Here is a 25,177-nt window from a genome sequence, read left to right as displayed (position 1 = left end):
AGTCATCAATATACTCGTACCATAGGTGTATCAACCGAAATATTTGTGGCTCGATTGTTAGCAGCTAGAGGTCTCGTCACAAGATCTAGGCGAATGATCCACTACATCAGATTCACTGTATTCTACCTAAGACTCAGTACATACAGCGCGTGAGTTTAGTGGAACTGTGGTAGCGCGATCGAGATACGGATCCATCTTGCGCGGAAAGATGCACTCCTTGATCGGACAACCAGCAGTAATATAACTACTAGAGACATGCTTCAACAAGACAAACTCCGATTTCCATCAGCAAAAACAACAGTGACATGTGGATGATTGTACACACAGCATCGTATGTGGGTGTAATAGAAAACAGACAAACGAATATCAGCAACTGCCTTGCTTAGGATCCTATATGAATTTTGGGAGATCGCAGAGGATCAAAACTACAAGAAGGCCTTAGGGAACATGCTCAGAATACTATTACTAAATATTCCCTACACACCTTATAATCGTCAGTACCACACATCCTAATATGAAGTCCGCTTGAAACAGTTAGACTAACTGAATACGATATAGTAACACACGCGAGAAACATTGAAAGATGCTTCAGCTAGACGGAAATACACTGTGACAAAAAGTCCTGCGATAGATATATGCACATATACAAAACGCGGTAGTAGCGCGTACACAAGATACAAAAGGGCAGTGAATTCCTCTAGTGCATGTAATACACACCAAACGCCGAAAAACCTGAACTGGCAGATCCTTTTTAGGCTATTGGGTTGGTGCATAAATTCGTAGCGTTTTTCAGTAAGTAATAGATACACATAACAGAGACTTCAGTCATCAATAATACATCACATTCCCCTTCAGTCTGCCAACGCTGTGGTAACTTTACGATCACGTAGTTTCGAAGCGAAGAACTCGTCGAGCCATATTGGAAGCCCATTTTCATACGGAAAAGAAGTACCTTGAGGGTTATTTGATAGAGAGCAAATAAACTGAATAGGTGGGTGCCGAATGATATCTCAATCCAACTCTTGTACAGTGTTCCTTGCCGTATTAGTTTTGTAAATAAAAACTGCCTTTTCTTGCTGCAATGTATTTTGTCTCTTCCAGACGCATCGTCAGAGGCATCTTCAGAGGAATCAAGAGTGGTACAGTTCTGTTTTGATTTTTGTAAATTTTTTGGAAACTTGTGGTAAGGTTCTATGGGACCAAACTGCAGAGGTCATCGGTGCCTGGGCTTACACACTAGTTAATGTAACTTAAACTAACTTACGCTAAGGACAACACACACAGACACCCATGCCCGATGGGACGACTCGAACCTCCGGTTGGGGGACCGCACGAACCTCGGACCATATGGCTACCCTGTGCGGCTTTTGTAGATTATAAAACAGTTCACGTTTTGCTTGGTTGATACAGTTCTTCGCGTCATGTTTGGCATATATGGAGAACAATGTGAATCTGTGTTCTGAAGTGGAAACTGTAAAATCGATGTGATATAGAAGAATGGGATAAAATAAGTCCTACTGTTGCTATGACTTTCTTTTATTTTATCCGATTCTTCTACATCACACCAACTTTACAGTTTCCACGTCAAAACACAAATTCACATTGTTATCATCCAAATTATAAATACGTCTGTTTCGATCAGAGGCATGCCCACTACTGCTTACACACTGTGGTACTCACAATATTCCAAAGAGTTTACAAGGCAAAAGAGTACACATACTTTCTTGACTGAAGAAGAATCTTTACTAAGTTATATCATTACCGAGCGAGGTGGCGCAGTGGTTAGCACACTGAACTCGCATTCGGGAGAACGACGGTTCAATCCCGCGTCCGGCCATCCTGATTTAGGTTTTCCGTGATTTCCCTAAATCGCTCCAGGCAAATGCTGGGATGGTTCCTTTGAAAGGTCACGGCCGACTTCCTTTCCCGTCCTTCCCTAATCCGATGAGACTGATTACCTCGCTGTTTGGTCTCTTCCCTCAAAACAACGCAACGCAACGCAGTTATATCATTATTTTGTTAATGAATCCACAAACAAATTTAATAATTCGCGATAGATTGTGCAATTAATAATGTGAATTTTAAGTAAGCAAGAAATTTCGTAATTTCAAATATTTCTAAGAGAAGAGAAATTTCAACTGTTATTACGTATCGATTGTAGCACATTAATTTCTTTTTATACATTTTAGCATGAAATATAATACATCGTATACAAAATCATATGAAAATCACGTAGTTAAACAGCTGAGATAACGTTCACCTAATCAGTTACTTGATATCGATTATTTCTATACAAAAAAAGGTAATGTTAGAGGAGGGACTGGCACTACACGTGCCTGATGCGGGTGATAGTCAAGCAAACAGACTTGTTTTCTGTCAGACTGCCGGAGTGCGGGCCGGCCGTTGTGGCCGAGCGGTTCTAGGTGCTTCAGTCCGGAACCGCGTTGCTGCTACGGTCGCAGGTTTGAGTCCTGCCTCGGTCATGGATGTGTGTGATGTCCTTAGGTTAGTTAGGTTTAAGTGGTTCTAAGTTCTAGGGGACTGATGACCTCAGATGTTAAGTCGCATAGTGCTCAGAGCCATTTGAACCATTTTGAACCAGAGTGCGGGCTGGTGTTATCGTGGAGTAGCATCTCTTCACGCATTCTTCCTGGTCGTTGCTCTTGGACTGTGTCTGCAAAACGTCTCAGCTGTTGACAGTAAATTTCAGCAGTAATGGATACAACTCGAGCAAACAATTCGCAGGACACCACTTCGTCTCTAAATCAAATGGCTCTGAGCACTATGGGACTTAACATCTGTGGTCATCAGTCCCTAGAAGTTAGAACTGCTTAAACCTAACTAACCTAAGGACATCACACACATCCATGCCCGAGGCAGGATTCGAGCCTGCGACTGTAGCGGTCACGCGGTTCCAAAGTGAAGCGCCTTGAACCGCACGGCCACACCGGCCGGCACACTCCGTCTCTGTTCCACCACATTACCTTTTGTGGATGCGTGAAGGTCTTTGTAAGGGAGATTGCTGCTTTGTTTGGGCGCTGCCATTGTCTTATTTTCAATATGTTTGCGTAAAGACACCAGTTTTCGTCTCCAATGACGATACAGGACAGTAATGGACGGCGATGTTCACGAGCCAATTGATGACGAGCAAGCACAAATGCACACACGGATAACCGCTGATTGTCGTGAATTTCTCCATCCGCTGATTTTTGTGATTTTGGCATAGAGAATGTGGTACTCATGCACCCAATTTTTGAACCTTCCTCATTCCATACAAATGTCGCACGATGATGAAATGGCCGTAGTTCATCACATTTGCCAGTTCTCCAGTACACGTACGTGGATAGTTGTGGATCAATGTGTTTAAACGATCTTCAACCAACTCAGGTCTTCCTGAATGTGCAGAATCACTGATGTCAGAACGATCCACCTTAAAACGAGAAAACCACTTTCTTGCAGTGCTCTCTCCAGTGAAGTTATCCTTATACACGGCGCAAATGTTTCTGGCAGCCTCTGCTGCTGTCACCCATTTATTGAATCAAACCTCTTTTGAATTCATACAGAAGAATAAGTGGGAAATGTTCCCATTTCTCCACTTGGCTCTCCATTTTCTAGCGTCTACGGTTCCATACACTATCTTCAAATGATAAAATGACAATAAGTAAACCCAAAAAGCAACAGTGGTAACTCCAAACAAAAAGAGACAATCTATATACAAACTCATAGCGACCGGAATACCAACATGCAAAACAAAAACGCTATGAACTTTGCCTCCAACCTAATATCTATGTAATCTCTACATATATTGTCCATAATGGATTTGCGGTAACACAGGGCTGTACTTTATTAATTATTCTTATTTCATTATTATTTAAATTTATTTAATATGAAAACACACACTCTGTACACAAGTCCAAACAAAGCTATTGCTTCTTCGACCTGTACTCCTTGGTTCTCAATGCACGTGCAAAATCTTTTCACCATGCAGACCCTAGCTTGTTCACACATTTCCGTAAAAATAGAGAGGACAACATGTTTTATGCGTCCTCTAAGGTCATTAATGTCACAGTGTTTAGCGTAGGATTTGGACCTAGTGGGGTTCAGGCTGGGGATTGTGGATATTTGGGCTCAGTTTCACAACTAATTTACTAAACATAAAATTGTCTTGGCAACAGAACATCAACAACTGAAAAATGAAACAGGATTAAAATCAGCTTTACCTCAACACACAGAATTGGGCAGTAATAATAATTAGAGTATGGGCCCTGACACAGACAAGAAGCTATATTACATTTTACTTTTCCAATTAACTATAGGACATTATGACAACCCTCAGACTTAATTAACATCACGCATATTGCTCACAGCTATACATTTCTCTACGGCTACTCTCATCACTAACTAGTCACTAGGACCAGTTACTAACAAGTATCTACAGCACTATACTAGAACTGGGAGCTAACGACTATCTACAGCACTGTCTACACATATATCTCAGTACAATCCACTCTACCATGAAACATAAAAATGAGTCAGTCACAGAACAAAATAACGGGGAAAGCACACTATCACAGCGTGTTAAAAATAAGATCACTTTCTCTCCAATGAAATATAGAAATCAAGGACGCTCATGGCGAGTAATTGACAAAATACAAACTGCTGTCTCTTTTAGAGAACACATTCGCTTGCCGGGTGTGCCATCACCCAACAACCACAACACGTCGCAGTATAACCAAGGACTCCCCCACGTAACTGAGCAACGAAAGGTACCTAGCGATTGGGAAAAAAAAGCAGGTCATTTCCGTTTTCAAGGAGGATCGTACGACAGACGCGCTTAATTATAGGTCATACCGTTGAAGTCAATCTGTTGTAGAATTATGGAACATATTTTGTGCTCAAGAATTATGATTCTTTTGGCGAACGAAAATCTCCTCTACAGAAATCAATATGGATTCCAGGAACATTGATGTTGCGAAACTAAGCTATCTCTGGTCTTCCATGAGACTCATAGCGCTGTAGACAATTAGTTCAGGTTGATACCGTGTCCCTTATTTTTAGGAAAGCATTTGACACAGTCTCCCGCTGCCGTTTAGCGGAACAAATAAATAAATAAATAAATAAAATAAATTAAATTAAAATAAAAATAAATAAATAAATAAAGCAATGTCACCGAATACCAGATCAGATTTGAGGCTCGATTCAAGACTTCCTTGCTTTGACACTCCAGAATCGAAATCAGTAAAGGAAACTTCCGGAGTGCACCAAGGAAATGTGATAGAACCGTTACTGTTTACAGTGAATAAAAGTGATCTAGTAGGAAGCGCCAGATGCTTTTTAAGAATGATAGCAGGTGACGCTATTGTCTATAACAAAGTAACAAAGCCAGAAGACAGTATCGGTTAGCAGAATCACCTGCAGAGGATTGATGAAATGTACAGGCCCTGGCAGTTGCACACATACCGTAGCATAGTAATTCGGAATAACACAAGCACTGCGGTAGTGACTTTCAAGTAGAACATCTCCCCTGTACGAGAGTATACATAATTAATGTACGAGTACAGGTTGTAGACAGACTGACGACATATGGAAGTTTAGGTCTGGCTGTGACTCGTGCTGGGATAGCCTAAGGGACTACCGGCATGGTAGCTCAGCGTGGCGGTCACCGAGCTGCCTGGTCTCTGTAATAATAATAATAATAATAATACCCGTGGAGGCCCGGGAAAAGAATAGGCCTCCGGTATGTTCTGCCAGTCGTAAAAGGCGACGAAAAGAACAAACCACTAATAGGGCTAATCCCCCTTTAGTGTGATTAGTTGGTTCAGGACAGAACTAAAGAAGCCTCGGACAAGCGCCGTCATGGTCGGGGACGACGCTTGAACCCTATGCCCGCCCACAATGGTAACGACACTGCTAGCCAACTGGAAAATGATTTAAATCCAAATAGAGGTGTTTTGCAGGATATGCTTCCTGCAACCACCCTAGAAGGAAAACAAAGACAGAGGATGAGATGGTCAGATGAAGTTAATCGACACCTCATGTTCTGTTATTACCAAGCAACAAACCTAGGAACCAACACAACTGGATACAGATCACAAGTATACACAACATTTATTACCAGATACCCAGAATTAAAATTTTTAACAGAACAACGACTAGCTGATCACATCCGTGTAATAATCAAAAATAACAGGATACCCCAGTCAGAATTAGAAAACATCAAACAACAAGTACAACAAATACTGGAACAAAATAATGTGCAATCAGAAGAAGAAGAAAATACAGTAATGGACTCAAACATCCCAGAGCAAACAAACAAAGAACAACACGCACCAATTAAACAAACAGAGGAAAACGAAATCTTAAGACAGCCACCAGAACAAGCACAAATAGAACACGAAGTGACACACATGTTAGATGTAGAAGAAAAATTTCAGCTGATATATATAGAATACAAAGGCACAAATACAGACATAAGACCATTCTTGCATAGACCACCAAATAACCCACAAGTCGAAACAACAATAAAAACTATCAACACAATCATACACAACAAAATAAATGAAAACACAACTATGGAAGAGTTACAACTACTGGTTTATATAGGAGCACTCACTACACTAAATATACACACTAGACAGAGATCAGAACCAACCAACACACAGAAGAAACCCACAAAACCAGCATGGCAACACAGGCTACAGATCAGAATAGAAAAACTGAGAAAAGACATCGGACAGCTAACACAATTTATAAGAAATGAAATCTCGGAAAAAAAACGAAAAAGGTTAGGTAAAATCTCACAAGAAGCGACAGAGCAATTAGACGAAAAGAAGCAGAAATTACAAGCATTAGCCAAACGACTCAGAAGATACAAAAAAAGTGAAAATAGAAGGAAACAAAACCAAACATTCAACACAAACCAAAAGAAATTTTACCAGACAATAGATAACACACACATTAAAATAAACAATCCACCAAACATAACAGACATGGAACACTTCTGGAGCAACATATGGTCTAACCCGGTACAACATAACAGGCATGCACGGTGGATACAAGCAGAAACAGACACATACAAGATGATACCACAAATGCCTGAAGTGATAATTTTGCAACATGAAGTCACCCAAGCAATTAATTCTACTCACAATTGGAAAGCCGCTGGAAATGATAAAATAGCAAATTTCTGGTTAAAGAAGTTCACCTCAACACATTCACATCTAACTAAATTATTTAACAGTTACATTGCAGACCCATACACATTCCCTGATACACTTACACAAGGAATAACTTATCTGAAACCTAAAGATCAAGCAGACACAGCGAACCCAGCTAAATATCGCCCCATAACATGCCTACCAACAATATACAAAATATTAACTTCAGTCATTACACAGAAATTAATGACACATACAACACAGAACAAAATTATAAATGAAGAACAAAAAGGCTGTTGCAAAGGAGCACGAGGATGTAAAGAGCAACTGATAATAGATGCAGAGGTGACATATCAAGCTAAAACTAAACAAAGGTCGCTACACTACGCATACATTGATTACCAAAAAGCTTTTGATAGTGTACCCCACTCATGGTTACTACAAATATTGGAAATATACAAAGTAGATCCTAAATTGATACAGTTCCTAAACATACTAATGAAAAATTGGAAAACCACACTTAATATCCAAACAAATTCAAATAATATCACATCACAGCCAATACAGATTAAGCGTGGAATATACCAAGGAGATTCATTAAGTCCTTTCTGGTTCTGCCTTGCTCTGAACCCACTATCCAACATGCTAAATAATACAAATTATGGATACAATATCACTGGAACATACCCACACAAAATCACACATTTGCTGTACATGGATGATCTAAAACTACTGGCAGCAACAAATCAACAACTCAACCAATTACTAAAGATAACAGAAGTATTCAGCAATGATATAAGTATGGCTTTTGGAACAGACAAATGTAAGAAAAATAGCATAGTCAAGGGAAAACACACTAAACAAGAAGATTACATATTGGATAACCACAGCGACTGCATAGAAGCAATGGAAAAAACGGATGCCTATAAATATCTAGGATACAGACAAAAAATAGGAATAGATAATACAAATATTAAAGAAGAACTAAAAGAAAAATATAGACAAAGACTAACAAAAATACTGAAAACAGAATTGACAGCAAGAAACAAGACCAAAGCTATCAATACTTATGCCATACCAATATTGACCTACTCATTTGGAGTAGTGAAATGGAGTAACACAGACCTAGAAGCACTCAATACACTTACACGATCACAATGCCATAAATATAGAATACATCACATACATTCAGCAACAGAAAGATTCACATTAAGCAGAAAGGAAGGAGGAAGGGGATTTATCGATATAAAAAACCTACATTATGGACAGGTAGCCAATTTAAGAAAATTCTTTATAGAACGAGCAGAAACTAGCAAAATACACAAAGCAATCACTCATATAAATACATCGGCTACACCACTACAATTTCATAACCACCTCTACAACCCTTTAGACCACATAACATCAACAGATACGAAGAAAGTAAATTGGAAAAAGAAAACACTTCATGGCAAGCACCCGTATCATCTAACACAGCCACACATCGATCAAGACGCATCCAACACATGGCTAAGAAAAGGCTATATTTACAGTGAGACAGAAGGATTCATGATTGCAATACAGGATCAAACAATAAACACCAGGTATTACAGCAAGCATATTATTAAAGATCCCAATACCACAACAGATAAATGCAGACTTTGTAAACAACAAATAGAAACAGTAGATCACATCACAAGCGGATGTACAATACTTGCAAATACAGAATACCCCAGAAGACATGACAATGTTGCAAAAATAATACATCAACAGCTTGCCTTACAACATAAACTTTTAAAACAACAAGTTCCTACATACAAGTATGCACCACAAAATGTACTGGAGAATGATGAATACAAATTATACTGGAACAGAACCATTATAACAGATAAAACAACGCCACATAACAAACCTGACATCATACTCACCAATAAAAAGAAGAAATTAACACAACTAATCGAAATATCCATACCCAATACAACAAATATACAAAAGAAAACAGGAGAAAAAATTGAAAAATACATCCAACTGGCTGAGGAAGTCAAAGACATGTGGCATCAGGATAAAGTTGACATCATACCAATTATAGTATCAACTACAGGAGTCATACCACACAATATCCACCAGTACATCAATGCAATACAGCTACATCCAAACACATATATACAACTACAGAAATCCGTAATTATTGATACATGTTCAATTACCCGAAAGTTCCTAAATGCAATATAACACATACCGTACAGTTAATAGGAAGTGACGCTTGATCAAGGTCCGCGTCACTTTCCATTCTCAACCAGACTTAACGTCTGAGAAAGTAAAGAAATAATAATAATAAAAACAACTGAGTGAAGGGATCAACAACGAACCTCAACGGATGTCATGTGACGTCCGCTACGACCAAATACAACGAACAATAACGAACAAAATGGAAAAAAAGGGGTATCACGATCCCTCGCGGTAAGCAGAAGATCCAGGTTCGAGTCCCGATCTGGCACAAACTTTCACTGTACTCATTCCTTTATACAGCTGATAGTTTTCAATAATCGCAACTGCGAATACTCTTAATGTGTCTGTCCTTTCTAAGACGAAAGGAAGCTATTATGCTCGACATGCCTGATCGCCGAAATATTGTGCCCGTTGGACACTATGAACCAGCAGTATACTCGTGGACTGCTCGAGCAACAAATACGCCGGGAGAAACTGAAGAATCGCGAAGCAATTCTGAATCCAAAGGGTTTTCTTACAAGTTTCCTCCAGCACCTGTATGGCTGTACGGGGAATATATAGAAAGGTACGAAATGCTTGGCAGTTGCAACAAGAAATAGATTACTGTTTATCATATCGGTCAGTGTGAAATATTCATCTCTGAGAATGGAGGTGACAATAATGAATGGGCAAACTTTCTAAGTATAGTATAGGCCTGTGAGCCGAGCTGAGGCGTGAGAGAAGGGAGGGGTAGCTGTGATTACACAGTTTGTGGTGGCTCCTTTTCTTAAAATTGCCCCATGAATTTATTTAAACAAGCTAAGTTTTGCCTCTAAATCCGAGGGCATAATTCAGTAAAATTTAATTTATTATAGTCCTTCCTGGGTGAATCACTAGTATAATGAGCCTAAAATAAAAATCCCCTGGATAATTTAAGTTACCAGTGCCAAAAATCATTACTGGGACTCTAGAATTTGCATCTGGCAGGATTGAAATGTATCGCTGCTACAGCCACCTTTGACAAAACCATAGAACATACCAATATTAAAACAATAAATGTATCAGTTTCACTCAACAATCCAAAATAGAAAAAATACTGCACACTTCACTAAATTACAGAAAATAAAATGAGAATATTTTTCCTCCAGGTCAGAATGTACAGTTATATCAGTGAAATAAAATGTCAATATATTCTTTAAACAATAATCCAGACACTGCGCCTCATAATAGTAACTCCCTAATAGTCTTCGAAGTATGATGACTGCAATAGCTCTGACGCATCTATAAATCAGTCAGTGCAGAGTTAATACAATGCAACTACTGTTACAATTTCAAACTGTTCGTTTTTCTTCAGAGAGAAAGGTTCCACCTTTTAGACCGTTGACGTGCGCCTCCGCCACGATCACATTTTCGCGGACTGGGAAGTCGGGTGGTGACTCGGATGTTCTTTACCGTTTGCTTTGAAACAATTTTTTCCCAAAATTACTAATAGAATGATTTTCGGTCGTCTCCCACCTCTCAGTGACAGTTTTAAAATATATCATTCTTTTCTTGCATTTGATATTAATATTTCGGCAGGGAAAAAATCGTACGTAAGTGGATCCTTTCAACGAAATCAAAATGTGTAAAAAGAGTCGTGCATGAAGCGTTCAAAGAATTCGAAAGTAAAATTCTATCTGTAAAGAATCGTAAGAAATTTTGGGCATGTTAAATCAGTAAACGCGTCAAAGCAATCTGCGTAGAAAGTCTGTGAGACGATCACACAGAGAAGACATAAATAATAAATTCCATTTTCCAAAATTGTTTAAGTGACGTTCCTCCACTAAATCGTCACACGAACCTCAAAATTACAGGTACTGAAATACGATACTGCGGGACAGAAAATCAACTGAAAACGCTCAACAGAGGAAAAACAAGAAACTGTACTTGCTGGGATACCTGTAAGATACCAGATACAGTATGCAAGGAAACTTGCTCCCCTTCTGTCATCAGTGTGCTGTAGCGATCAGAAATATTCCCGGGTCACTTTCGTTTTCAAGACTGCACTCACAAAACTATTGTCCCTCATCGCTGTCGTCATTCTGTTCTAGAATTTAGGAACAGATTTTATGGTCCCGTATGATGAATTTACGGACTACGCAAATAGCGATCGAGTGAAACGCAGGTCGCTCTGATCGTCCACGAGACCCAGGAGGCCGTGTTCCTTGACTTCCGGTAGGCACTCACTGCTGTTCCACGCTGTCATCTTACGAACAAAATACAAGCACACAGGACATGAGATCAGTCTTGTGATTAAGCTGAAGTTGTCCTAGCAAATAGAACACAGTATATCATTCTTAGCAGAGAGAGATCTTCAGGAACATCGAACATCCTAGTGACTATTACAGGTCAATTACCTTTCGCAATATTCATTTATAAACGGCGTAACGAATAACGTCGGAACTTGATGAGGCTTCTTGCGGGTGATACTGTTATGTATAGACTGATCATAACGCTAGAAACTGTAGCGAGATGTTAGAAGACATGCAGAGAATGTCTTCTGCAGGGATTACCGGTTGACCATCGACATAAACAAATGTAACGTACTGCGCGTAAATAGACGAAAGACCCATTATTGTACGATAACACGATTGCAGAACAGTCATTGGAAGCAGTCACATCCATAAAGTATATGGGAGCACGCGTGCGGAGCGATTTCAAGTGAAATAAACACATTAACCTGACAGTAAGTAAGACTGATACCAGACTCAGTTTTATTGGAAGAATCCTCAGTCGGTGTAATCTGTGAGCGAAGCAGGTAGTTTACAAATCCCTCGTTCGACCGGTACTTGATTGTTGCTCGTCAGACCGTGATCCGTAGCAGTTGATAGAGGAAACTGACAAGATTCAAAGAAGAGAAGCGCATTTCATCACAGACTCATGTGGTAAGCGCCAAAGTGTCACACTTTTCCTTTAGGAGTGGTCGGTTTCCTGACCGATTTAAGTACTCGGTGGTGAAGCCACTTTATAAAAAGGGAGACAGGGATAATGTTGACAATTTTAGACCTATTTCTATGCCGTCGGTGTTTGCTAAAGTTATCGAGAAGGTTGTATATACAAGGTTACTGGAGCATTTAATTTCACATAATTTGCTGTCAAATGTACAGTTTGGTTTTAGAAACGGTTTAACAACTGAAAATGCTATATTCTCTTTTCTCTGTGAGGTTTTGGACAGATTAAATAAAAGGTTACGAACGCTAAGTGTTTTCTTTGATTTAACGAAGGCTTTTGACTGTGTTGACCACAAAATATTACTGCAGAAGTTGGACCATTATGGAGTAAGGGGAGTAGCTTACAATTGGTTCGCCTCTTACTTTAAGAACAGAAAGCAGAAGGTAATTCTCCGCAACATTCGCAATATTGAGAGTGGCAGTGATGTTCAGTCCCAATGGGGCACTGTTAAATGGGGCGTTCCCCAAGGGTCGGTGCTGGGGCCACTGCTGTTTCTTATTTATGTAAATGATATGACTTCTAGTATTACAGGTGATTCAAAAATATTTCTGTTTCCTGATGACACCAGCTTGGTAGTGAAGGATCTTGTGTGTAATACTGAAGCAGTTTGAAATAATGTAGTTCATGAAATAAGTTCGTGGCTTGTGGAAAATAATTTGATGCTAAATCACAGTAAGGCTCAGTTTTTACAGTCTCTAGCCCACAATTCAACAAGAACCGATGTTTTGATCAGACAGAATGGGCATATTATAAGCGAGACGGAACAGTTCAAGTTCCTAGGCGTTCGGATAGATAGTAAGCTGTTGTGGAAAGCCCTTGTTCAGGATCTTGTTCAGAAACTAAATGCTGCTTTATTTACCATTAGAACAATATCTGAAATAAGTTCAACACGAAAAGTAGTCTACTTCGCATATTTTCATACGCTTATGTGGTATGGTGTTATTTTTTGGGGTAATTCTTCTGATTCAAAAAGGGTATTTTTGGCTCAAAAACGGGCTGTTGGAGCTATATGTGGTGCAAGTTCGAGAACCTCTTGTCGACCCCCATTCAATAGTCTGGGAATCCTGACATTGCCCTCACAGTGTATGTTTTCTTTAATACTTACTGCTTCCTCTTCCATATATGTCGCGGACAGGACATGAAGGCAATATCAGAGGGATTCGTGCTCACACGGAGGCTTACTAGAATTGTACTTCCTGCAGTAACAGAGGTACACTAAGCTTCCTCCCCAACACTCCATGAGACAGCTAGCGGAGCTGGGATTGCGTTGTGTAGATTGCGGAGTATAGATGTAGATTTATATGTAGAGATTAGTTTCAAAAGATCGCGACTTATTTCCTTATCTTTCTTCAATTTGAGGTTTCTTCCGTTGATCTAACATTCTTTACGATTTTAAACTTCAATATTTCTGATTTAAAGGAATTTAAATATGTGAAATTTGTTGTCGCAGGCATTTATGGTCGAAATGAGTCCATTCTGGCACAGGAAAAAAAAATGTAACAAAGATGACGCAGTGTGACAAAGTGCAAAATACAAAATAGTAAGATGATGTGAGAGGAAACATTTTTTTTCCTCGACACGATAGTTACTCGCGGGCACTATCACTGTGCCAATATAGCTGATCCAAATAAAAGAAATGTCATAAATCATGTAGTAGCTCATCTAAGAACGAAATGGGATACGAGATGGATGAGAAGCGAATGCGATGAATTGTGAGGTTCGCCTCCGCGGCTCTCCGCCGGTCGCGGTGTGTGCGTGTGCTGGCACCAGCTGGCGCCGGAATTCGATCCGGAGCAGCTGTATGCCAGCAAGGCATACATCACCGACCGCGAAACCACCCCCGGATGTCGTACCTGTACGGAGACTCCGGCACAACAGGTAATGAGTCGCGAATGGGAACAGAGTTAGACATCTGGGACTGCATTTCACGTGCCTATGCGGCTGTCAGAGGTTTAAAAGAATGAAGTGGATACTATAAATACTAGCAGTGAAATCATTTTTTGGATAGAAAAAGGAAATATCGCATTGCCGGCCATTAAAATTGCAGCGCAAAGAAGGCAACATGCAAGTAACAAACTGGCATAAATAGTATTGATCGTTTGATACCCAGATGATGAGCTTTTCAGCACAAGTACTGAGACTAAGCAAAAGTACCGCCACCTACATTGTGTGTACGTGGAAACTTGTGAAGCAGGTTTCTCATTCAGAAACCGCTGCAGAATAGCGGCCTATTGAGCGATTTATCGTAGGGCGATATTTGCTATGTCAGTTGAGGGACTGATGACCTTAGCTGTGTAGTCCCCCTTAAACATCTCAACCACGACCACCACCAGCAGCTACTGTGGGAGTCCGCACCGCCACAAACAAGGAAGGAGAGAAGTTGCGATGGCCGCTGGCAGAAATCTTAAATGATCTGTACATACACTTGCAGACTAATAAAGTCTTTATTTCTAAGAATGAAAGAAATATAACTTCGTGTTAAGAAGTGGCTTGATGTGCTTCCTGTGCCTCCTACATGCAGTCACTTTCCCCAGTTACTATTCGCAGAACGCAGGCTAAGAATCGTCTTCCTATTACTCAGTACAGATGCTTTCGAACGGATCGAAGTGGGACCGACTAGCGATGGGCGGCTGGTTAAGTCAGCGTTGACAGAGAGCGCTGAACTCTGTCCTCCTGGAGGTGTGGCTATCTCGGCTATTTGCACTGGCGCGCGGTTCAGTTCCTTCTTGATGCCGTTTTGTGGCGCTGCGCTCGTCGTTGTGCAGTTGATGCTTGACGACTGCACAGTACTGATGCTCTTGTTGATATGGATCCCATCACTGTCACGCGAATATGAAATCGAATGGTTCAGGAGCGCCGTACACAACGCCACGCAGTATCTCAAAGATCCCTCAGGGCTAGCGCCCGAGAAGACAGAGGACAGGTATATTATTCACTTCGCTGTGCAGGTCGAACAGCCGTGTAAAATACTTTGCATTAGGAAATGGGATTCCAACCACACAAGGGCCAGTGCAAGAACATCTGCAGCAGCACCATGGACTGTAAACACGGTGATTATTGTCGCTTCTGTAGCGATGCGCCCAAGGGAACACTGGACACAGTAGTGGCCACACGCAGTCTTACCAGACACGCCCGAGTTCGGAGTAGAGAATCACGATGGACGTATCCGCGTGTGGTGTCTCCGAGGAGAACAAATGTTGCCGGACTGTATTCGCCATCGTCATGCAGGTCCAGCAGAAGGCGTGGTGGTTTTGGGGTGCCACTGTGCGTATCACACGATGTTTCACATAGTATACGTTACATTTCTGGAATTTTAACGTCACTGGCTCAGTTGTGTCTTCGATGTCTCCGTGAAGTCACATTTCAACGAGATAATGCGGGATCACATACATCACCTATTGTTCTGACACTAAGCAGAGGGCATTCGATTAAAGACCTGTGCAGCACATTCTCCAGAACACTATCTCATCGGAAATGTCTGTCTAAGGATTAGGAAAGAGACTGGCACGACGACACATCCTAGCTACTAGGACCGATTACCTCTGGCACAAAGTTGAAGCGCCATAGAATGACATACCTGTACCTGTCATACTCGATACACTGCCAGGTTAGGGCTATTTGTCTCCCAGAGGAGCCACACATGCAAGTCTACAACTCATCATCTACATCTGCATGATTACTCCGCTATTCACAATTAAGTAAGGCAGAGTGTTCGCCGAACCATCTTCAAACTATTTCTCTACCGTTCCACTACCGAACAGCGCAGGAGAAAAACGAAAACTTATACCTTTCCGTGCAAGCTTTGATCTCTCTTATTTTATAAAAAAAATGGTTCAAATGGCTCTGAGCACTATGGGACTCAACTGCTGAGGTCATTAGTCCCCTAGAACTTAGAACTAGTTAAACCTAACTAACCTAAGGACATCACAAACATCCATGCCCGAGGCAGGATTCGAACCTGCGACCGTAGCGGTCTTGCGGTTCCAGACTGCAGCGCCTTTAACCGCACGGCCACTTCGGCCGGCTCTTATTTTATAACTGTGATCGTTTCTCCCTATGCAGGTGAGGTCCAACAAAATATTTTTGCAACCGGAGGAGAAAGCTGCAGCTTGCAGTTTCACGAGAAGATCCTGCTGCAACTAAAAACGCCTTTGTTTTATTGTTTTAATGACTGCTACCCCAATTCACGTATCATGTCCGTAGCCCTCTTCAACCCCCCCCCCCCTCCTCCCACTTCCTGTTTCGCGATCATATAAAATGAACTGCCCTTCTTTGAACTTTATCGATGTCGTCCGTCAAACCTATGTGGTGAGGTTCTCATACTGCGCAGCAATACTCTGAGGCGGGCAAGCATGGTGTAAGCAGTGTCATTAGTAGACCAGTTGCACTTTCTACGTTTTGTGCGTATAAATTTCTTTCCTCTCAACATTATCTATGTCATTGCTCCAATTTTTTATTCGTAATTGTGATCCTTAAGTATTGAGCTGAATCTATAGGTTTACATTTTGTGTGATTGATTGCTTAACCGAAACTTAGCCGATTTCTGTTATTACTCATGTGGATGAATTCACACTTTTCATTATTTGGAGCCAATTGCCAATTTTCATACGATACAGATATCGTGCCTAAATCATTTTGCAGTTGATTTTGATTAGCTGATAATTTTACAGGACGGTGAATTACAGCATCATCTTCAAGCAATCATATAGGGCTGATCAAATTGTCTCCTCTGTAATTTATGTAGATAAGGAACAGAGCATATAACACTTCCTTGGGGAACACCAGGTGTTAGTTTCGCTTTACTAGATGAATTTTTGTCAATTACTACGAAATGTGGCCTTTCTGACAAGAACTCTCAGCCAAACAATTTGATTAGAAGTTACTTGTGAGGATCGGTGTCAAAAGCCTTCTGGAAACCTAACAAATCTGACATCTCCTACCGAAAGCACTCATTTTTTGCGAGAATAAAGAGCTAGGTCTGTTTACGTTATTTTCTGAATCCGTATTGGCTATCTGTCAATACAAAGTTTTATAAAAGGTAGTTCATAATGTTTGAACACAGTATACGTTCCAAAATCCTTCTGAAAATCGACGTTAGTGTATTAGGACTGTTATTCAGCGGAACACTCATATTCGCTTTCTTCGATATTGGGGTGACTTGTGCCACTTTCCAGTCATTAGGTAAGGACCCCCCGACGGACGAGGAGCTGTATATGACTGCCAAGTATGAAGCTATTGTGTGAGCATATTCTGAAATAAATCTGATTGGTGTACAGTATGAGCAGCAGGCCTTGTCTTTACTGACTTAAGCTGCTTCGCTACACAGAGGATATCTACGTCCAATTTACTCATTTGGCAGTTGTTCTAGATTCGAATTCTGGAATACTTACTTCGTCCTCTTTGGTGAAGGCGTTTCAGAAAACCGTGTCTAGTAACTCTGCTATAGTGACACTGTCATCAGCGACATAACCACCGCTATCGCAATGTGGAGGTATTGACTGCGTCTTGCGGCTTGTGTACTGAACATATGACCAGATTCTCTTTGGGTTTTCTATCAGATTTGGCGACAGACTTTCGTTGTGGAAAATATTAAAGTATCTCAGATTGAAGTTCGCGCTAAATTCCGAGCTTCTGTAAAACTTCTCATATCTTGGGGATTATGTGTTCTTTTAAATAGGGCACACTTTTCTGTTGCTTGTGCAACAGTATTTCACCGGTTTTGTGTACCATGGCAGATCAGTACCATTGCTTATGAACTTATTTGGTATATATCCCTCAACTGCTGTCAGTACTGTTTCTTTGAAATCGAAGAACATCTGGTCTCCACTTACAAACTCAGATTTAAGGGAGTGCAGACTGCCTCTCGAAAATCAATTACAGATTTAATCATGTATTCTTCCTTGTGTGCTGTATTCGAACGATATCTACAATTTCGTTTTTTGCTATCCTTCCCGATGTTGCTGTTTTAATGGACAGCAAAATACGTTTCTACATCTACATACATATTCCGCAAGCCACTATATGATGCACTGTGGAGGGTACCTTATATCATAAGTAGTCATTTCCTTTTCTGTTTCATTCGCAAGTACGAGTAGAGCAAGGGAAAATCGGCTGAGCCCTAGTTTCCTTTATCTTATCTTCCTAAAATGTACGTTGGCGGCAGTAGAATCGTTCTGCAATCAGTTTCAAATACCGATTCTCTAAATTTTTTCAGTAGTAAATTACGCTGTAGGAAATAATGCAACAAGCTACAACTTTTTTAGAAATTATTTTACTCTACAAAATTTGTGGCTGGTCGCAGTATTTCCTCCAGTCTAGTTTACGAAGGTAATTGCGGTGTTCTCTGACCACAGTGAATAAAATAATTTCTCAATGGTGTTTCGCCAAAAGATCGTCGTCATTCCTTCAGAGATTCTCATTCGAGTTCACGAAGCATCTCCGTTATACTCGAGTGTTGATCGAACCTAGTAAGAAATCTAGCAGCCCGCCTCTGAGTTTCATCGATGTCTTCCTTTAATCCGACCTGAAGGGGATCTTAAGCACTTGACCGTTACTCATAAATAGGTCACACTAGCAAGATGTGGAGCCACAGCCGCACTTGAAAATGGCGAGAAAAGCGGCAAAATATTTGATAAAGGTGATAAAAGGTGACAAATTATTTCAATAAACCGTTATGGCACTACTATTATTTATTTATTTTAAAGAAAGCTGATGAAAGTGAAAAAGAAATGGATATCGTTACGACTGATAGTGTGTACGAGATCGTTAAATACGCGTAAAGAGAAGACCATCTCAAAAACGTAGTGAACGAAGATCTTTTGAGCCTCGTTTGACGTATTGTCGTTTGATTATCGACTGGGGATCGTTGGACAATGTTTGTTTAATGGTTCTTCTGGCGTTTCTCAGCACGAGTTTCTGGCATCGTCAAAGGTGACTGGGGCCTTACCTTCGCATTTTGGGTAAACCGACGACGATATTTCTTGAGGGACATCATCTTTCTACCAATGACTGTTATAAGTTTTTATTACACTACTGCAATTTCGGCCTTAAGCCATTATCAAGTGCTGCTGAAAATAATTTTACAGATTCACTGTGTGTCGTTGTCAATCCTGTTAAATACATTCGTGTCGTTGTTACACAGTGCGAGCACACGTATACAAACATCGTAGAACACCATAATCTGTAAATGCACATGTTCATTAACCCATCACTAGTCACACATGCATTAGACCACAGTTACACACTACTGTTTGTAGGCTGCTAATAACCGTTTTAGCACGTAAACGGATTACAGATATTGTTTTACTATGTGTGGAGCGTCATTGCAGTCCAGAGACTGTACTAGGAAGCAAAGAGTATGCCCTCGTTGCACAATTCTGAAGTCTGCTATAAAATCTTACGTGACTCATTCTTAAACCATCATAGATAAAAGTGAGGATTATACATCAAATTACATACATAAGGGTTACACTTTATTATACATAAAATCTTACGTGATTTATTTTTAAAACATCATGAATAAACATGAAGATTATACGTCGAATTACATACTTAAGGGTTGAACATCGTTACACAAAACTGTAGGTATTCTTTTGCCCACTCCTGCTGTAAAATTTGTACAGGACGAAAGTAATATGAAAATACAATACAGTACGTCTTCACTATGCCAATCACATAAAACGCTCTACTGGCATCGAAGGGTAAAATAATAACTCGTAATCAGGTGTACAATAAACAAGCCGACAGAGGCAGGGAGATTTCACGCAGTACCTAATGTGCTACCAAATCAGTAGCACGCTTCCATGGAACCACCTTCACTCAAATCCAACAAACCTGGCGTAGCATTTTGTTAGCTTTACAAGCATTTTCAGTACATAAATTGTTCATCGACATAGCAACGAAAGTATTATGAAACTACAGTATACTACGTTTCTCTATGTCATTTATATATTTTTGACAATTTACAGCCAAGTATCCAATATCGTCAATAAATGTCAAGCGGATTTTCTCTATCGTAAAACGGGCAGTTTCTCCGACAGAGGTATACGTACGGGGATCGCCGCGTGAAATCTCACTACACCAGAAACAGGGGCTAAAGCTTCAAGAACGTGTTTTAAATAGAATGGCGAGGATGTCGTATATAACGCTACTACGTCCGTCTCGTTTCTCGTAAACGCCAGACAAAATAGCCCAGTCTGCTAATGTACAGCGAAGAGAGAGCTCTTCAACCACTCGAGCGCACGGCCCAGATTGCGACCTGTGTTCACAGAGAACTCCAGCTGTTTGGTGCAACACCGAAGAGACTGCCGAGCTGTGCAGATAAATTACCCAATAAAGAAGGGGTATTTTACGTCGCTTTACCAAATTTAGGAAGCGTACTCTTTTGAAGTAATCGAGATTCCAAAGTGACGAGTGCTACTTGTCAGTGTCACTGAACTTATAAGTTTCCGCTTTGAAGTTCAGCAGCTTGTGTGACATTAAGCTACTATTTTCATAATCTAAATTATCAGTATTGTAGAACCCATGAAAACACAACACCAAAAAACTGACTGATTCTCCTGTTCTAGCACACAGGCCACTATACGTAACTCAACTACTAGCTAGAGATGACAGGTAAAAAATACAAGCGCAGTGATATTGCGCACCGGTGGTTTGTATGAGTTACGTACTTCGCATAAGAAAGGTAATGTTGCCAGTTAACGTACTAAACCACGATTCCTAAATACGTTTTTCATTTTGTTTCTATACAAAAAGTTATTTCCTGTGGTCAAGATAAATGATAAACAGAATTCCCTGTGTGTGGCGTCATTAAAATTCATGATCATTCAGATCCAACTAGTAAATCAGCGAAACTGAGGCACGTAGTCAGTACTACTACTATTATTATTTATCATTAATATTACTATTGAATACAAGATTACATATTGCTGCTCTACTCGTTAGATGTGATGATAGCTTCAATGTCAAAACCAGTCATGAATATTAATAAAGTAACATGTGGCTGAGACATTGATTTCTGTAATTTATCGAAACTGTTGACACCGGCTGCACAAGAGCAGCTTCACATATTTGTAAAAATAAAGTACTAACAAAATCTCAATTTGATTCTCAGAAAGGCTTTTCAACAACAAATGGTAAATATGCTTTCACTGATCAAATATTAAATGCTTTGAATAATCGAACATCTCCCACTGGGATATTTTGTGATCTCTCAAAGTTTTTTGTCTTTGTGAATCATGAAATTCTTCTAGATAAGCTTACGTATTGTGGTATGAGTGGGACAGTGCACAAATGGTTTAATTCATATTTAACTCTAAGAATGCATAAGATTGAAATTAACAATACATATAGTCTGCAAAAATCAGCATAATCCTCTAACTGGGGAGGTGTCAAGAATGATGTCCCATGGGCTCAGTTTTGGGCCCCTTATTGTTCTTAATATATGTATATTTATTACTTGCGCCCTGTGTTCATGAAGATGCAAAGCTATTTCTTTCTGCTGATGATAAAAGCATAGTAATCACACACAACAAACAAGAATTAGCTGTGGATATTGTAAATAATGTATTTCAGAAAGTTATCAAGCGGTTCTATGCAAATGGACTCAAACTAAACTTTGAGAAAACCCAATACATACATTTGTGTACAGTAAAAGACATGACACCATTGATGAATATAGACTTTGAACAAAAGTCTGTTGCTAGGCAGAATAATCAAAATATCTGGGTGTGTGAAATGATGAAAAATTGAACTTGAAGCAACACATTGATGCTCTGCTGAATTATTTAGGTTCAGCTACTTATGCTATTAGTGTATTGCAAATTTTGGTGATAAACGTATCAGTAAATTAGCCTAATATGCCTATTTTCATTCACTTCTTTCATATGGCATCATATTTTGGGGCAATTCATCATTAAGAGGAAAGGTATTCATTACACAAGAGGGTGTAATCAGAATAATAACTAGAGCACATCCATGATCAGCTTGAAGACATTCAAGTCGGGATATTCACAGTACCTTCGCAATACACATATTAACTTGTGAAGTTTGTTATTAGTGAACTATCCCAATTCAAAAATAATAGTAAAGTTTATAGCTACAGCACTAGAAGAAAGGATGATCTTCACTATTCTGGGTTTAATCTGACTTTGACACAGAAAGGGGTGAATTGTGCTGCCACAGAAATCTTTGGCCATTTGCCTAACAGCATTAAAAGTATGACAGATCGACAACCTGCATTTAAAAACAAATTTAAAGAATTTCTGAATGAAAAATCCTTCTACACAATAGATGAATTTTTAAATGTGAAGTAATAACTATGAAAAAAATGTTAAACGGACACTTTCAACATCATTAGAAATGTATTCATGATCTATGCCAAAAGTTTTAATGTAATGTAATGCTACTTTATGATTTTTCCAGGTCAGTAGCGGACAACCTGCCTCTATTCGGTGACACGCTACAGAAGACAAGTGAGGTAATCAGATTCCTGGTACACTTTATCTGCTGTTGTCAATGTTTACGGCGCATTCACCATTTTGTACCATGTTTTGTCAGGCATGAAATTCTGGAAGGCATGACGACAGCAACTATATGGCTTACCAAATTATGCAGTAAACACTTAATTTTTGTGGCCATATTGTGCGTAGTTGCTTTACTATTCCCGAGCGTATTTTTGGTCAGTGGTTACAACTACAAGAAAATGCGTGTTTTCCACTGTTGACAACATTGTCACTACTTTGTCTTTGAACTACACGTTTTTCTTTTCCTATGTTGTTAATTATATGTATATTATTCTATTTAATTACGTTGCTGTGTATTTATAAACTGTGTGAGAGTAATGAAGGAACAGTGGTGGACATTTCCTTTTTTTGTGGTGAATAAATGGGAGAGGGAGAAGCGAAGACGAGTGCACGTAAGTGAAGAGTAGCGTGGTGGAGAGTGAGTTGGAGGAAAATGTGAGTAGCAAGAAGTGAAATAAAATTGGGTGTGGGGTGCTGAGAGGAGGACGGTGACAAATGGAAAAGACCTTTTCTTTTTCATGTATTTCCTTCAGTTATTTTATAGAGTGTCTGGTTTCCAATATTTATTTAGTCATTGAGCAACATCAGAAGAATCAGTAATTTCCATACACACAAAGCGTTAGCACAGAATAAATAGTAGCTCAATGACCAAATAAATATTGGAAACCGTACACTATATAAAATAATTGAAGAAATCACATGAAAAAGAAAAGGGCCTTTTCCATCCTTCATCCTCTCACAATCAACAGCGCCCTCCTGCCTCAACCCCCCCCCCCCCCCCCCAAATTTCATTTCATGTTTTGTTGCTCACCTTTTCGTCCAACTCACTGCTATCCACTTATGTCCACTCATCTTTGCTTCTCCGTCTCACACCTATTCACCATACAGAGAAAAAAACAGCTGCATGACTGTTCGGTAATTACTCTTACACAGTATGTAAATACACAGCAACATAATTAAATGGAATAACACACATACCAGGTGATCAAAAAGTCGGTATAAATTTGAAAGCTGAATAAATCACGGAATAATGTAGATAGAGAGGTACAAATTGACACACATGCTTGGAATGACATGGGGTTTTATTAGAACCAAAAAAATACAAACGTTCAAAAAATGTCCGACAGATGGAGTTTAATCTGATCAGAATAGCAATAATTAGCATAACAAAGGAAGACAAAGCAAAGATGATGTTCTTTACAGGAAATGCTCAATATGTCCACCATCATTCCTCAACAATAGCTGTAGTCGAGGAATAACGTTGTGAACACCACTGTAAAGCATTTCTGGAGTTAGGGTGAGACATTGGCGTCGGATGTTGTCTTTCAGAATCCCTAGAGGTTTCGGTCGATCACGATACACTTGCGACTTCAGGCAACCCCAGAGCCAATAATCGCACGGACTGAGGTCTGGGGACCTGGGAGGCCAAGCATGACGAAAGTGGCGGCTGAGCACACGATCATCACCAAACGACGCGCGCAAGTGATCTTTCAGGCGTCTAGCAATATGGGGTGGAGCGCCATCCTGCATAAACATCGTACGTTCCAGCAGGCGTTTATCATCCAGGCTGTGGATGATGCGATTCTGTAACATATCGGCGTACCTCTCACCCGTCACAGTAGCAGTTTTGCTGTCCAGCGCCATCTGTCGGGCATTTTGTGAACTTTTTTTTGGTTCTAATAAAACCCCATGTCATTCCAAGCATGTGTATCACTTTTTACCTCTCTATCTACATTATTCCGTGGTTTATTAAGTTTTCAAATTTATACTGACTTTTTGAGCACCCTGCATAATTAACTACAGAGAAAAAGGAAAAGAGTGTAGATCAAAGACAAGCAAGTGGCAATGCTGGAAACACTACATTTATTTACTACAAAGCACAATGGACACTTAGAAGTATACAAATAAATAGTAAACAGTTATTAATGAAAATGTGTGCTGTGTAACACGTAAAAAAATGCATAGTTCTATAAAGTAGCAAAAAATTAGAATACAAGTATCAGCGTCTAATAAAGAAAGAAACCAAAGATCTGCTAGCAGACGGCATTTCCTGATGTCGGCGAAAAACCAAGCAGAAATTACCATAAGTAAAGACCAAGCAATTGTTAACGAACTGTTTTTAGATGTTAAAAACAAATCAGATTGTAAATATATGTAATTACAGACCACTGTTGTTACTTTACTTCAACAAAGCTCAACGCATCTGATGAGAAAAACAGGCGGTTTCATGTAGTTGTAATGACGAAACAAAAATACCGTCAGGAAAATGCGATAACTAGCAGAGAACAGTCGAAGTTTTAGTATTAATTTTCTCTATGA

General features: G+C 39.8%; 1 protein-coding gene across 5 annotated transcripts in view; it reads left to right on the top strand.

The window, feature by feature from the left end:
• LOC126247424 (parathyroid hormone/parathyroid hormone-related peptide receptor-like) overlaps positions 1 to 25,177 on the top strand; it is an 841,770-nt gene that overhangs the window by 145,491 nt on the left and 671,102 nt on the right. The window contains exon 2 of one of the 5 annotated variants that reach the window (XM_049948478.1): positions 22,758 to 22,812. The exons of the other annotated variants lie outside the window; for them this stretch is intronic. The gene's annotated coding sequence lies outside the window, so the exon portion shown is untranslated. The remainder of the gene's footprint in view (positions 1 to 22,757; positions 22,813 to 25,177) is intronic. 5 annotated transcript variants of the gene reach the window in all.

Source organism: Schistocerca nitens, chromosome 1 (assembly GCF_023898315.1).
Source record: "Schistocerca nitens isolate TAMUIC-IGC-003100 chromosome 1, iqSchNite1.1, whole genome shotgun sequence".
Taxonomy (NCBI): domain Eukaryota; kingdom Metazoa; phylum Arthropoda; class Insecta; order Orthoptera; family Acrididae; genus Schistocerca; species Schistocerca nitens.
This window is presented reverse-complemented; position numbering and strand designations above follow the sequence as displayed.